This window comes from Pagrus major, chromosome 5 (genome assembly GCF_040436345.1).
Source record: "Pagrus major chromosome 5, Pma_NU_1.0".
NCBI lineage: Eukaryota > Metazoa > Chordata > Actinopteri > Spariformes > Sparidae > Pagrus > Pagrus major.
Genome location: NC_133219.1, coordinates 11817506 through 11832588, shown reverse-complemented (window position 1 = coordinate 11832588; position 15083 = coordinate 11817506).

The window sequence follows — 15083 nt, the reverse complement described above, 5'->3', positions numbered from 1 at the left end:
ATTTTCTGAACAAATCCAGCCCAGTGCCAGACCAAATAGCATGGTGAAAGCGAGGCTTGTAGGGAACCGATCTATACATGGGTGGTGTAGTTTTTCTTCAGCCGTTACACTGTGCAATCAGCATTTACTTCAGAATGAAGAGTTAAAGCAAAATAAATACTTTCAATACTTAATTACATTGTAGGTGGTTGCCCAAACTTAAAAAATGTAGGACTTACACTTCCTATGAAGTATTGTGTTCTTTTCCACCTCTACAAATGAGATTTGGTGTGTCCCATAATGCACTCAGGTGGTAAATGAGTGGAGATCCCAATAAAATAACACTGAATGAACAACAACTATTTATTGTCAGTGGCATTGTCAGTAAAAGGAGTCTTTTTCCTTTTGCTTTTTCCAATAAAGAAAGAACGAAAGAAATTAAATGAGAGTTGTTCTTCTTATGCTGTATTTAGGGGAAAAGGAGGCACACCAAGTGTCAAAACCTAATTACATGCATTTAAAAAAAACACAAGTATAACAAGCAGCATGGTTGAGACAATCACATACTGAACACTGTGTAGAACAACTGTAGACACGGAGTGGCATGTACATCAACATGTGTGTACATAAGGGCTAGGTTGTATTTGCACATGCGCATACGTTGCCAAGCCCTCCTCTCTTATTGCAGGGATACCTACCCCACCCCCTTGATGCATTGTACCAGCCCCTCATGGCATGTAGACACAGACACACACTGCAGGACTGTGCCTCCACACTGTCTCAATCTACTCCCTTGCACATTTCCCCCTGTTAATTAGCATTCTGCCCTGCGGCCTTGGAGGTATATCTCCCTAAATATTGCTGTTTAATAATGATGATGTCAGCAATGAATCCAATTAAGTCAAAGCGATGCTGTAATTCACATGAGAAAATGAAAATTACATCAAGACACATGAAACCTCTACGATTTTGAAAAACAGGACGATGTTTCACAAAAGTGGCTCCAGAGAGAGACAGACGATGTTTTATTTCAGTATCTGGGTTATTCCATACATTTCACACTGATTTCCTTTTCATTTATAATTGAAGGGAGTCTCGTACTGTACATTCTCCTCGTTGTATTCGGTATCATACTCAGCACTATTACTGCTGCTGTTTGAACTCTATTCTCTCTGGAGCTCGTGTTTTTTTTTCTTCTTTTCACATTCACTGTTGTCTATTCTTTTTAGTCGGGCTTGTTATTTTTAGATGAAACATAATAGCCAGGATCTTCAGTGTACTGTGAGAGTCTCACACCCCTTCCTAGCGTTTAATCCATATGACATCTCCTCCGTGCCTACTGGCTCCTTTGAGTTTCAACTCACAAGCCTTACAATATAAATAAAGATGATGAGAATATTACAGTAAAAACCTCAGCCTAGTCAATCAAATAGACTCATTGTTCAATGTCACGATTCATTTTTAATGGCAGTTCTTTTTGTGAGTGAGTGCTGGCGAGCATTATACATCGTTTCCTTCTTTTATTAATCAAACAACAGTTTGAAATGTGTGTCACTGATCTCAGCAGCATACCTCGAAGCAGAGGAGGAAAATAGAACAAAAATCCATGTCAACTCCTCACCAGTAAGACTGAAATTGGTTCAGAATGTAATTCTCTTTGGTGCAGCGCCTCCTTCTCCATTCTCTGTAATCTACAAGAATGCAAATTACAATGCAAATGCAAATACTACTGAATAATTTATGTGTAGCGGAGAGTTCCTTCACAGAAACCGGGAGCTTTTTTTTGCTTAAACAGAGTAATGTGGCATCCGGAGCACACATTTGGTTAACCGCAGAAATATACCTTAGAAATTCACCGTGTGAAATTCAGCTCAACAATTTAGTGAAGATTTGCAGATACTAGGATTAACAGGATTAAATGTCTGAGATGCATCGTCATTTCTGAGTATCTCAAATGATGCATTCTGCTGTGTGTGTTCACTAATGATGCAGAACAAAATCAAGCTGTGGACACATCGAAAACAAATGTTTCTTCGTCTTTTTGCTCTAACATTAAATTTAATTTTACGTCCTTGATCCCTCTTTGTTGCTGATGTGTAATTTGGCCCACTCTGGCCGGACGAACCGGCAACAGCAAGCTAAATTTTACTTGACGTTACTATAGGTTATAGCCAACAGCAGTTCAATTATTATTTTTTCCAACATTCATTTATTCCCACGTTCACTGCAGCTGATAGCTAAATACCTCCAACATACTTTATGCAAATGTCAATCCAAACCACTGTTGACATTAGATCTGATTCTCAGATACTGCGGTATGCAAGGCCTTTCGAGGACCCCGTTCAATGCATCAATCTAATTTCTGCAAATCAAACTGAAGCACATGCAGACTGCCTCCGTGTTTTTTGTGGAGGCTGGGAGAAAATCACACCTATTACAATTAATGACATTCATATACACTTGAACACATACATTTTATGTTTTTAATAATAATATATAAAAAACGTGTGTTTCTATCTGAACGTGTGGCTGTATTCAGTCGTCTCCCTCAGCGGTTTTTCCATCAGGGATTGTAATTAACCAACAGCATTCATGAGTGGGCATGCTCATTTAGCCTGCGTCTGGGCTTAGACAGCTTTAAAAGGATGAAAGAACAAATCCTGGTGGAACAAGGCAATGTATGCTATAGCCAAAGTGAAAACACTGCACACAGAATAACAACTACTCCAAAACTTTGCATGTACGTTTTTTTTTTTTTCTTCTTTGTAACATTATGTTGTCTGCAACTTCAGTGTTCTCATGGGTATTTTTTCTGTAGCTGACATGCAAGGACATCGCTCTGTGTTAAAAAGTGGTGGAGACATAAAGGCTCAAATGAAAACAACATTTGTTAAACGGTCTTCAACTTATTCAGTTTTTTTTTTACTCATGAAATGTAATGAGGGGAATGTATGAGGTCAGAGTAGATAATTATGATTATGAATTAAAAATTGCATAAAGGCACATTACAATTAATTTAATCTCATTTGTTACTTTTTTAGCATTTTTAAAAAAATTGTGTTTTTAAAAAGTGATGGCGACATAAATTGGTCATTACAAAAAGTGGTGGGGACATGTCCCCAGCGTCCCCGGTGCAAATGACCCCTATGCTGACATGTTTTACTTCACAGAGACACTGTAATACACTTGCATCTGACTGACTTGTTTCTGCGAACAACATAATGACAAGGAGAGGATATTATTTTTCTTTGTTTTAAAAGCAAATGTTGAGTTTTCCATAGATTATGAACTTGTTTTATAGATATATATATTTGTTTCAATAAACAAAGTGAAGTAAGTTAAGTCTGTGTATACGATGATACTAAACACTTGACATTATTGTTATTAGTTCCACATTGGTGCTCTTAAAAAATGACAGAAAATCGGTTTAAAAAAATATTTACAGTAATTTACAATACATTTTTCCATAAATATGCCATTCTATGCTGATTTGAATATAAAATAGTAATTAATTCAATGCTGTGTAGGTGATGCTGACTATGTAATAAAATTTAAGTGCTAAATCATAATTATTTTCTGGAGTTTTCTTATTGAGATGAATTCGTACGACCAATCTCATTTTGGGCCTCTCCTGAATTGTTCCAAGATTTTGATATTTCATACTCAAAGTATCCCGAGCTGCCGTGCCTTTGTAAAGCAATAAAAGAACATATACATTTTAATTTTGCTAAATGTGATATTGAAACTTTAATGCTGTATTTTCCCTGGACAAAGTTTAGGATTTTAAGATGCACCAAAATGTGCAATTTAGATCTTTTAAGAAAAACATGGAGCTAATGTGATGAATACATCAAAAGAGGCTTTAGGCTTGAGTTGGGTTTTGCGGTTGTCCATTAGGATTAACCATGTACCACGTGTTTTTTTTTCCTCGGTGTCTCAGACAAAGAAAGTCAACAAACTAATGATGCAGCATTAAGCACAGTGGCATATGCTTGGCATCACATTAGCCTGCGGTTACCGTCAGTGTTGCCGCATGTCTGAAATCCACAAAATTATGAATTGTCTGAGTGTTAGGTTGAGTGTCATCATGGTTTGTTTCTACTGTATAGTGTTGTTTTTTATTTCCTCTATTGTCTGTCGAAGTCACAGGGAAACACCAGGTCTCACCAAACACAGCAGAGCACCACTGCAGCACCAGAAAATATTAATGCAGATTTCCCCTCACCCCCCCATTCAATTGAAGACTGATTTATATCAGAAATAGGCTACATTGTGTGAATGTGTGTGTGTGTGTGCATACAGCAACAGACACACTGAAAAATAAAGGCAGAGCTAGAGGGAGAGAGAGAGGGGGGGAGAGAGAGAAGCTCATTATAATCAGGCAATTATGCTGGCAGAATTAGAAGCGTCCTTATTTTCTCTTGTGGCAGCCTGAGTGTGGAGACGTTTTTTTAAGTGACTGCAGCCTAATCCATGGATATGACTGACTATCCTGTGTTAATGTGGAGCATCTGTAGTCTTGTATGACAACAAGATCTGGAGGTGAAAGCCTGTGATTTTGGCTTTTTGGAGAACCAGTGATTCAAGCGAGGCTCCCCAGGTTCTGGGCTCTAATTTGCATTGATGACGATTTTTTTTTTTTTTTTCTTTCTCTCCTGGTTGAGGTTTTGGCTCAGCGGTAGTGAGTGAGAGACGAGGGCAGTTATACACGCCTACAACTCAGGACCATGGCTGTACACAATCAGTGTCTTCCAAACAGTGGTATATAATTATATTGCATGTTTTTTTAGAGATGTTTTATTCAATTTCATGTGGTACAGTATGTGCATTGCTGTTATTGTAAATGTCATTGTTAATGTCAGTGACAAGAGTGTGTGTGAGAATGTGTGTGTGTGTGTGTGTGTGTGTGTGAGAGAGAGAGAGAGAGAGAGAGAGCATTATGTATGCTTTATCCCTAAAACTGAAATACATTTTTTAAGTTCATTATAAATGTAAATGTCTCCACAACATCACAATTCAAATGTTGTTAGAAATATAGTTAAAACATTGTGATATGATTGATTATTCTCATATAATAAAATGTGTCAGAAATACAATGAAAGGCTCATTTTGTTCATCTGTTTGTGAAAACTCTTAAATCCATTAAATGCACTTTTGTATTTACCGAGTCAAGATTTGACACATATGTGATTGTGCACCAACGGCATGTTCTCACTAAAGACTTTGACCTTAGGTCAAGGGTATTTGACCACCATTTGACTCATGACCTCTACTACATGTCTTATCAACTCGCCTGTTAATGTGTATTGATCATCCCTCCTTGAGACAGAGAGAGACTGAAACATATTCATTTCAGGCTTTTTTGTGGAATAGGAGGACCTTTTTTTCTTAGTGTAAACATGCACTTTAAAAAAATCGAAAAATAAAAAAAAATCCTCACTTTTAATTTTTCTTTAAAAAAAGACATAATGGCAATTTTGTCCTTGAGTATTTTTGCATGGTAATTTAAAATATTACAGATAAAGAGACATTTTTCATGTCAATCTTGAGGACACACACAGACCCAACACCAAATGTCTCCCACCCATTTTCTACTTACAAAAAAATGTTGAATTGTGGAATTTGGCAGTCGGAATTGTCTACGTGTGTGTTGGTGGGGGGGTTTAAGATGAAGTGGGATGACGACTCCCTCAAAAGTTCTCAGGGAAGTGCTTGTGTCTGGCCATGGAGCAGGCAGCTGATTTGGGATAGGGTGTTAGCATAACAAAGGGCCTGAGCCTGTGAACTTGGGGCACCTTTCGACCCTGGCGCTGTGGGGATGAATAGTCTCTGGGCCTCCCCATAGAGCACCCCCATGGCTAGCCTGATCGTGGCTAAATTGTTAATCAGGGTAATTTAATATAGTTTTCAATATGCCTCATCTCTCATCGGGAAAGCATTCACCGCCTTCTTCCCTTCCCGCCCAAAAAAGGCCCCCCTATTCAAGCAGGCGAGCCGGGCAGCTGCACGTCTTATAGCCTTCTCAATTGAAATGTTCAAACATCAACAACACGAAGGCCTCAGCCCTGTGTTTGCGCATGCATATGTGTTTGTATGTGTGTGCATGTGCAGTGGTGTGAGCCACTCCTCTGTCTTTCTTCCAAACTTGAGCATGAAAGACTATTCATGCATGTGCAAATCTGGAACGCACACATACAGAAATACAGAGTTAGTGAATAACGGTGTGCGTCCGTGGGTGAGAGAGGAGACAAAGAGGGCAATAACAACCGTACTGTTCTTGGCTCCTGAACCACAAAGTGCGATTCCACATATTTACTTTGACCTGTGCTCAGAAAATGAGGCAGTGTCTTTAAGCTCTGACATGACAGACATTCTCTGGCACTTCTCCTCTCTAACCTGGATGGGAGTGAGGTCACCGTGAGCAGTAACTCTTGGTCTTAGGACAGGTGACGTCAACGTGCTCGCAGCGTCCAGTAGCAGAGGTGAGTCATTGGACCCAGGGCCCTAGTTTTAGGCAGTGTGAGTTGGAAACACTCATCCACCCACCCACACACACACACACACACACACACGTACGCTCTCGCACATGCACACACACACGGGGCCCGGGTCCTGACTCTGCTGTCTATAAATACATACTGTAATCGAGAATGACTCAGACACTTCATGGCTCTCTGAGGGGACGCAGAAGATGGAGCGAGGGCAAGGAGTTTTTGTGTTCTTTGTGTGTGTTTTAGGTCGAAGCTCTGAGCAGGCATAGTGGGAGAAAATGGAGGACAAAGAACAGGAAGTAGGGTTTTCCCAAATACTGCGTTAAAATACTGGATGACGCCTTTGTCGAACTTCTTAAGATGGCAATCACAATATGTTATTATATGTGCACACTATCGACATATACTCTTTTAAATTTAAAAACACATTTTTTGCAACTTTGTGATTTTAAACCTCTACATTATGCCTCTTTGTTTACATCCATTAATCACCTGCTTGATTAAATTTGCAGTCTAAGAAACTGGAGACTGCTCCGAGAAAGTCCCAGCCAGCACGAGAGGGGTGCTAACTGCAGATGATGCAACAATAGGATATTTCCTTGTGGCATGCAGTGGTTGATTTTTTTCTTCCCCAAATTTTCCCATCTTTTCTGTTACTGACGATATTTTTGTAGAAAGAACAGACAAAACTCCGGCACTCACAGATGATTAGCCTTCTATCTTATTGCACATAGTAAATAAAGGAATATCTGTGAGTGTCTGAGTTTTGTCTGTTCTTGTTCTCACCACTTGTGCACCTGTTTAAGTTTTGTACGTGTTGTCATTTTTTATTACTTTTTGTAGACAACCATGTCTCTTAAAATTCTTTTTTTTTCCTGGTCAGACAATAATACGTGTTGGCATGTAGACAACACAGAAAAATATTGATGACAGTGTACAAATGTATGTGCGAACGAAAGCTAATTAGCATACCACCTAGCCATGAGCAGGCCGTGTGCTAACAGACACTATGAGGAGTCTCAGACCAGCAGACCGCGTTCCCTTGTGGGCCATTGAATAGAAGTGGCCTGCTCTTGTGTACTCTGCGTCTAAGGCTGTATGTTAATTTACGCTGTTTGACTAGATGATAAGTCATGGCTAAATCACCAGACTGCACCCCCCACCAAACCCAAAATCCAGACATGCATCTATGGGAACCAAGGACCCTAAGTCAACACCACACCAGACATATTCACATCAGCAAGACAAATCTACTCCGCTAACAGAACTAAAGCTGAGGAAGAATTATTTTAGCCAGTTCATTTTATTCATATCAGCACTTATTGTTGAAAAATAGTTTTTTTTTTTTTTTTTTTTGCTGGTTAATTTGTTTAAACAGATAACAGTGCCACAAACTTTTTGACATCATATCTGTAAAAGTCATCCTCATTTTAACATTTTTTGCTACTCTGAAATGGACTCTCTACTACACACATGCCTGTAGTCCAAGTTTCGAAGTTTGGATGTTACTATGTTTGTTGTGCAGCTAGTACAACAGGAAATAGAATTTATCAACATGGAAACAAAGGTATTATAGGCCCCTGGGGGGACAGGGTCTAACTGGGGTCAGGACTGTGGGGCCTTGTCTAGACGGGCTGCTTTTGTGGTCGCAGGGTTTCAGCCTCCATCTCACCCTTTCAGTGAGAGAACTTGACCCGCGTCGAGCTGCCGTGGGACTCGGAGACAGGGAGACGTGGACTTAAGAGACAGGGGATGACAGTGGAAGAAGAACATTTTTGGCAATTAAGTAGTGCAGAGACTGATTTTTTAGATTTTGTGTGGTAAAGGTTTATTATTGTGAAAACTGACTTTTGAACTCTAAAGTTATTTTTAGTTTTTCACCACAAAATGGACTTCAGTTCTTCCTTCAATGCTTGATTTCTACATTCTTCCACTTCCTCTGTATGGGTGTACCACTCCACACAATACCTAATACAGCAAATATTTAGTCACATTGAGTGAAAACCAACCAATGACAATACCAATACGCAGGAACACCAAAACTCCCTTTAAACACCAAATTCAAATTAATCCCGCCTACTCTCTTAGCCCCCGTCTCGGTGTATGTGGAGGGTGCAGGGTGCTGCTGCGGGGCATGGTATAATTGAAAGGCTGAAAAAGAATACTGCTTGTTTAAACCAACCAGCAGGCAGCGAGGGCATGATGGGGAAAACAAAGCCGGAGCCCCAGGAGTGGGTGACACGATATCACTAATGGCGGAGCAGAGAGGAACACTGCCTCTGTTTTGTTACCCTTAGTCCTTGTGACAACCAGCAGGTTGAAGATACTACACAGTACAATTCAAGGATCCAAATCTGAAGTTTACACAGCTATATTGAGTTGGTTCAATGAGATCTAACGGGGCTCCTCTGGGTTTTTTTTTTTTATATATATCTGAGATATATTCTCAATCATCAGTGTAATTTCAAGATCAGTACACATGGTACAAAAAGTAATTCATTTTGTATTTTGTAGCCATGATGGCTCCATAAGTGTTTGTGTAAATTGAATTCCATAATTTCCACCTATGATGTAGTTTTCAGGCTGCCATAAATAAATGAAATCATTTGCTACTGCACTTGTAACATAACCTCTTTATTTCCTCACTCTCCTCCATGTAGTATGTAGTATCTATATACTGTAAATAGCTATGGACCGTAAGTGATAGGTGAGTGAAAAGATTGTAGAGCATGCCAATACAGTATTCTATTTAAACAATATTGAAAATCTGCAATGTTCCCTGAGACCTTTCCATTTCACATCTCTGTTGTTTTTTCCTCCTATGGATGAGAGTTTGACACGAGCTATATCTCAGCAGTATATGCTACAGCAGCTGTGAATTCCCTCAAAGCAAATCACCAGGCATGTCTGTCTCTTATTGACCCACATCAGGATTCCCCACCCACCACCTGCAAGTCGGCGGCTCATTTTAGCCAGCAATAAATATCAATGTTACATATCAATAAACCCATCAGAGAGATGGGTAGAAATAGCAGGGAGGAAACGGGGTTAGATTGAAAGGGGGATGGATGTGGGAATGGAACGGGACAGAGGTAGGAGAACGGAGAGAGAGAAGGAGAGTCAGAAGAAAGAGAGAGAGAAGAAGAAAGTGAAGGCTGCTCGTCTGTTTCGGCCCTGTGGTCTCGTGCCTCCTGGGATAGCCGAACACTCTGTCAAGATTCTGCACTTCAAAATCAATCACTCTCGACCGAGCACAAAGAGAAAGACGCACACAACCACACGCATGTGCACACTCTCACTTACAAACAAATATACATTCGCATGTTACAGGCAGTGTCTTCTGTCCTTGTCCGGCTTCAACATGGCAGCCTCAGCACGTCACAGCAATGTGTGGTAGTGGGCCGTTGTGGTTGCATGACAAGAGGAGAGGACGCCAGATCACCAACATTCTCCAGGAACAGAGATGGTACAGGGCTGTAGTACCTGTTACAGCTTCCAATGAGATGCAGAGGTCATCTACGTGATTTCCCAACCAGGGATATTTGTACCCCAAAGAGTATTTTTACAGTTACCTGTGGGTACATTTACCATAAAACCAAAATCGACATATACAGCAGAGAAGTCTAGACAGTTAAAGCTAAAAGCAGTGCATAAATGGTTTAAACAGATTGCCAGAGGTAAGGGATAATCAGTTGAAATAAACAGTTTTGGATAAATGGTGAAGAAGCTAAAAGCTGGTTGACATTGCTAAAAGTGGTGGATAAATGGTTTACAAATATAGCTGTAAGTAATGAATGAACAGTTGATTTAGTTCAGCCTGTTCTCACTCCCAGCATGTCAAATACATCAGTTTGACACTGTAGTTACCCCCATAGAGTCACTTTTTGAAGTACCCCTGCAGTGCAGCTGCACAAAGAGTGAAAAAAGTCTGAGTCAGAGGGTGGTTAGGGTGGTTGGATACACAGGACACAGAGAGCCGAAGCCCCTTCCGGTGGACCCCATGGGAGAAACCTTGTATTGCAGTGAATGGAGAGAGACAAATCAATTTTTGACCCCGCTTGAATTGTGCCATGCATGTGTTTGTCAATTTAAAAGATAATTTTTCAAGTCAAGAAAGTTGCAGTTTTTCGTAAATAAAGAAAAATACCATCTAGTTTTGTGTTAAACCGCTCAGTGAACTACATTGTCTTGCTCAACAAACACCAACATGGCCGCCATCAGCACAGAAAAACCAAAAAAGATAAAAAATCACAGTAAGTCTGGCTATATTGACAACTGCAGTTACGTGAAAGGAGAGTTCGTCAGTTTTGTGAGCTGCTAATATACAGGACCGGCTCTACAGTGTTTGAGTTACAGGTAAGTACAACGTGACTGTTGGCTGTGTAGTCTTTATAACTCTGTATTTTCACAGTCTTTATTGACTTGGAAAATTATCTTTTAAATTGACAAACATCATATGTGTGATTCATGACACAATTCAAATGCGATAGAAAAATTATTAGTTTCTCTCCATTCACTATCATACAAAGTTTTTTCTGGGTTCTTTTAGACTCCCCAAACTTTTATTGGACTGGATGGCTCAAATTCTGACAGGGAAACGAGTCATTTTGCGGGATATGTAAAGCTAAAAAAAATGGTTCCACCGTTTTACAGATGCGTCTTTAATAATGTAAGCTTATGGGAAAAAGTCTCTCTGGGCCACAGTACATCACCTGACAATGTAACTACATGGTTTGGTCACTACGAAAACTGGCTTCAATGCCTGGCGCTCTTCCTGGGGCCTTGTAGATCAGAGGCTGAGTAGAACAGGTCAGTCACAGGGGCAGTAGGAGCATGGCTAACTGCTACAGCCATAAAACCAACTGTGATGCTATGCCTGGTACAGCATGCTAGTAGCAGAGCAACATCTCCTTTTGGCAAACTGAATGGCAGGGGTTAAAGTTCCCAAAATGACGTCGCACTAACGGGTCATGAGAGGACACTCCCATACCAACGCAACACCATGCGGCTTATTGCCACAACGCCGGATTCTGTCTGACTGCAGCCTAAAAGGGTGAGTTCAGCATTGTAGTTTAAAGCTGAGGGCCACCGACCAAGTTTTCGTATTTGACAAATTTTGAATGACGCGTTGTATAGTGACTTTTTTTTCTGATGGATAAACAGATGAAATAAATAGCTTAAAGTAATGTATAAACGGTTGGAACCTGAGGTATGTGGTAACATAATGAATGCAAATTTGACCAAAGTAACCTCGACATTGACAGTTGAATGGTATGAAAAACATTTTTTTTTTCATATTGTGAATATTGTTGAATAACATTCAGTTTAAAAAACAGTTCAAATGAGCACTTTTTGAACATGACAGGTGGTATCAATGAAGAGGTACTTTTTTTGAGATGAGGAACCACTGATTTACAGAATAAGTTATTTTGCTCGATGTATCTGATGAGGAATGAAAAGTCCATCAAAGCCAGTTAATTTGTGACTGTATGAAAACATCTGCTTTTCCACTTAAGTCCATTTAACCCCCAGCAACCTTGAATAATCCAATCAAACTCCTTTTTTCGAGCACCAGATTTCAGTTGTGATCTTCTGCTGCTTTTTGAAAGCTACATTTTATAGTGCTGTTATACTATTCAGCCAGCAGCCTCTTTGCTTTCCAGATCTTCCGAGGGAATAACCAGAGAGTTAAACACACACCAAAGGTAGTTTCAGTAAGACCTCATTTTTCTCACTGTGAAGTTTGCAGACCTGGAGTTCTGTATCTTGTCGTCTGTTGGGATCATGGGGCGGATAGTACTTGTGAATCTTCTCCTAAACAAAATAAGATAACACAAAGTCCTGCTATCTGTAGATAAAAGTGAAATACCGTGCTGTCTAGTGGAAAAAGAGGAGGGAGACAAAGAAAGGAGCAGAAAAAAAAGTTCTATCACATAATGGAGTTTGGAAGTTTTATTCTTTACTTTTCCCTGCCAGAAGCTACCAAGGTCATGTTCCAGAGCCAAAACAACACCTTAATATAAAAAAGAGGTTTTTGTTCAAAGCTTCTGCGTCAATAGTAGATTTCTTGCATTTATTTTTTACTGCCTTCAGGAGATCAATCTTAAGTAAGTGCCATCTGAGATCTTTGTGGTTCCCAAATGCTCTTGGCTCAATTCAATTGTACTGAAAGATGTAGACAGCTGCATTATGATTCCAGGAAGACCTATTTAAACTGTGATCCATGTCTTCACATGTTTGAATCTGTCTCAATTGGATTTCACTTTGCATTCATCCACCAGCCAATGAAACACAATATGACCTGTGGTGAACATTTTCTTTCTAGTATTTGTCAGGATGCAAAACCATGCTGTACAGTACATCTAACACTCTATAAATGGTTTTGCATGTTTTCCAGCCCCAGATCTTGATGAGACATATATTCCTAATCTAGAACACAAGTTTAGTAAAATGTAGTAGAGTTCTTGTCTATCGGGAGAGAACAGAAACAGGCTTGCAACTAATTTGAGGCTCTAATTTAAGAAAAAAAAGCATGATCTTAACTATTTCTAGCTGCTTAAAAAACTTAGCCAATAGCGTGGGATGTACGTTACTGGCTTTTATACATCCATGGCAGTGTCATAAAATAAAGAAAGCATTAGTTGCATGGAAAATTAACATACGCTCCAATGTGCTGGATAAGTTATCAACAATTTTAATGGTTTTCCAGGAAGTTACAAACTCTAAAATACAATTTAAAAAAACCTTTAACCTTCCAAAACTGCTTTTAGACCTTGTTGGGCCTGATACGGGTGTATAGGTGAGATATGGAGCAAGCCACTCGATATAAACACTTGAACAGGTTCATGGGAACGCAATTTCTACAAACAGGTTGAGATATGTTTATATCTGTTTACACCCACAGAAAACAGGCTTGTTACATTGTGTCTTTTTTCTAACCTGAGTCTTTGTGGCTGAGGTAGACAACCTGGTTCGAAGTGTCCTTGGATCAGATCCTGAATCCTACATTGCTCCTGTAAGTGTATGTATGAATAGCTTTGTGTATAGAAGGCGCTGTAATGCTCCTCATGAGAGGGTCGGCAGCCTCGCCATCACATGCCATCAGTATATGTGTGAATGGGTGAATGTGGCATGTGTTGTGGAGCTATATAAATGCAGTCCATCCACCATTTGTGTTATCCAGCATGTTGCACATGGTTGCACATACAATACTGTACATGCTAAGAGGCATGAGAGTAGCATACAGTGTATGGAACATGTGAGACACAATGGAAACAATGGATTAGCATTGGTGTACTGTGCTTTTATGGAAAGATTGTTTGTCCACCATTTCACCAGTTCGCTCCCGTGGATACACAGGAAAAGAAGCACTTCAGTAGCTGGAGGATACTGTACAGATCAAGGCTTTAGTTTAGTTTTTTTTATATCGTGGTTTGTGACCTGACCCTCCAAGGGGTAGCAACATAAATCTAAATGGTTACATATACCACTTTTACACTTAAATCCATTTTTTTTTTTAATGCAGGTGCATGCACCCGCTAAAAATAGTCAATTAACTCCTTTCACTTTGCCATTGGACAAGTTTGCCTTTCTGTTTTCTTTCCCCTTGTATCTCAAGTTCGTCATCAGGAATGACAATCTGTTTGGATGAGGCCTTCAGTGTGTCATGGACAGAAACAGAATATGAATCTGTCTCAAGTGGCTGCCATTCCCCACCTCTCTTAAGCCTTCAAAAAGGGGCGTCGTCACACCCTGATTGGCTGGGAGGGGAATGCCCCAAGCTGCTTTCACTCATTAATTAGGAGCCACACCCTGCGCACAGGTGATCCGAATCTACTGCAGTCAATCCAGTGGGACCTTGAAACTCAGCTAAAACTAAAAAGATAGCAAGTACTACATAATGCTACAATGCATTCCAAGTAATACTGTCCCAAACTGACAGTGAGTTAATGACGACAACGTGATCGCTTCAACGCAAAAAGAACAAACTTTATTTACGATTCAGCAGGAAGGAAAACGCAATGCAGTGTCATAAAGGGAGACGGAGAGACGCCCTGTGGCTACGAGTTCAGTGAAGAATACAACCAACCTGAAGAAGCACTTGAAGGATCACCACCCTGCTATTAATGCCACAGTAAGTTAGCTAATTGTGTCCTAATTCATCAAGCATATAAATCTGCTAACGTTAAGTCAGTGTTGCTGGGCACTCGGCTGTGTTAGCTTGCTGCAAATTTGTTAGCATGCCATGTTGGCTTAGCCTGGTTGGAAGAAAGTTCCCCTCGCTTCTGGGCTAACATCTGCTAACGCTCGGTTAATGTGCTAGCTAGCTTCAAAGCTTGTGAGTAAAGCATGCAGGGCTTGACCATTAATGTAATACAAGTGCAAGACAATGTCAGTGTTTTGGTCGGACAAGTGAAATGCTTTATCATATATTGTGACGTTCCATTGAAACATGGAGGGGAAGACCATGTTGGCTTTTCAGACCTGTTCTCCTCATGCATGAAAGCCTAATTGAATACATTTAAAGAGAGAAATAGAAAAAAAGAAAGGTTGACTAAACTGTAAGGACTTTTTGGACTAAAACTGGACTCAAACATTTTGAGTTGTTAAGTA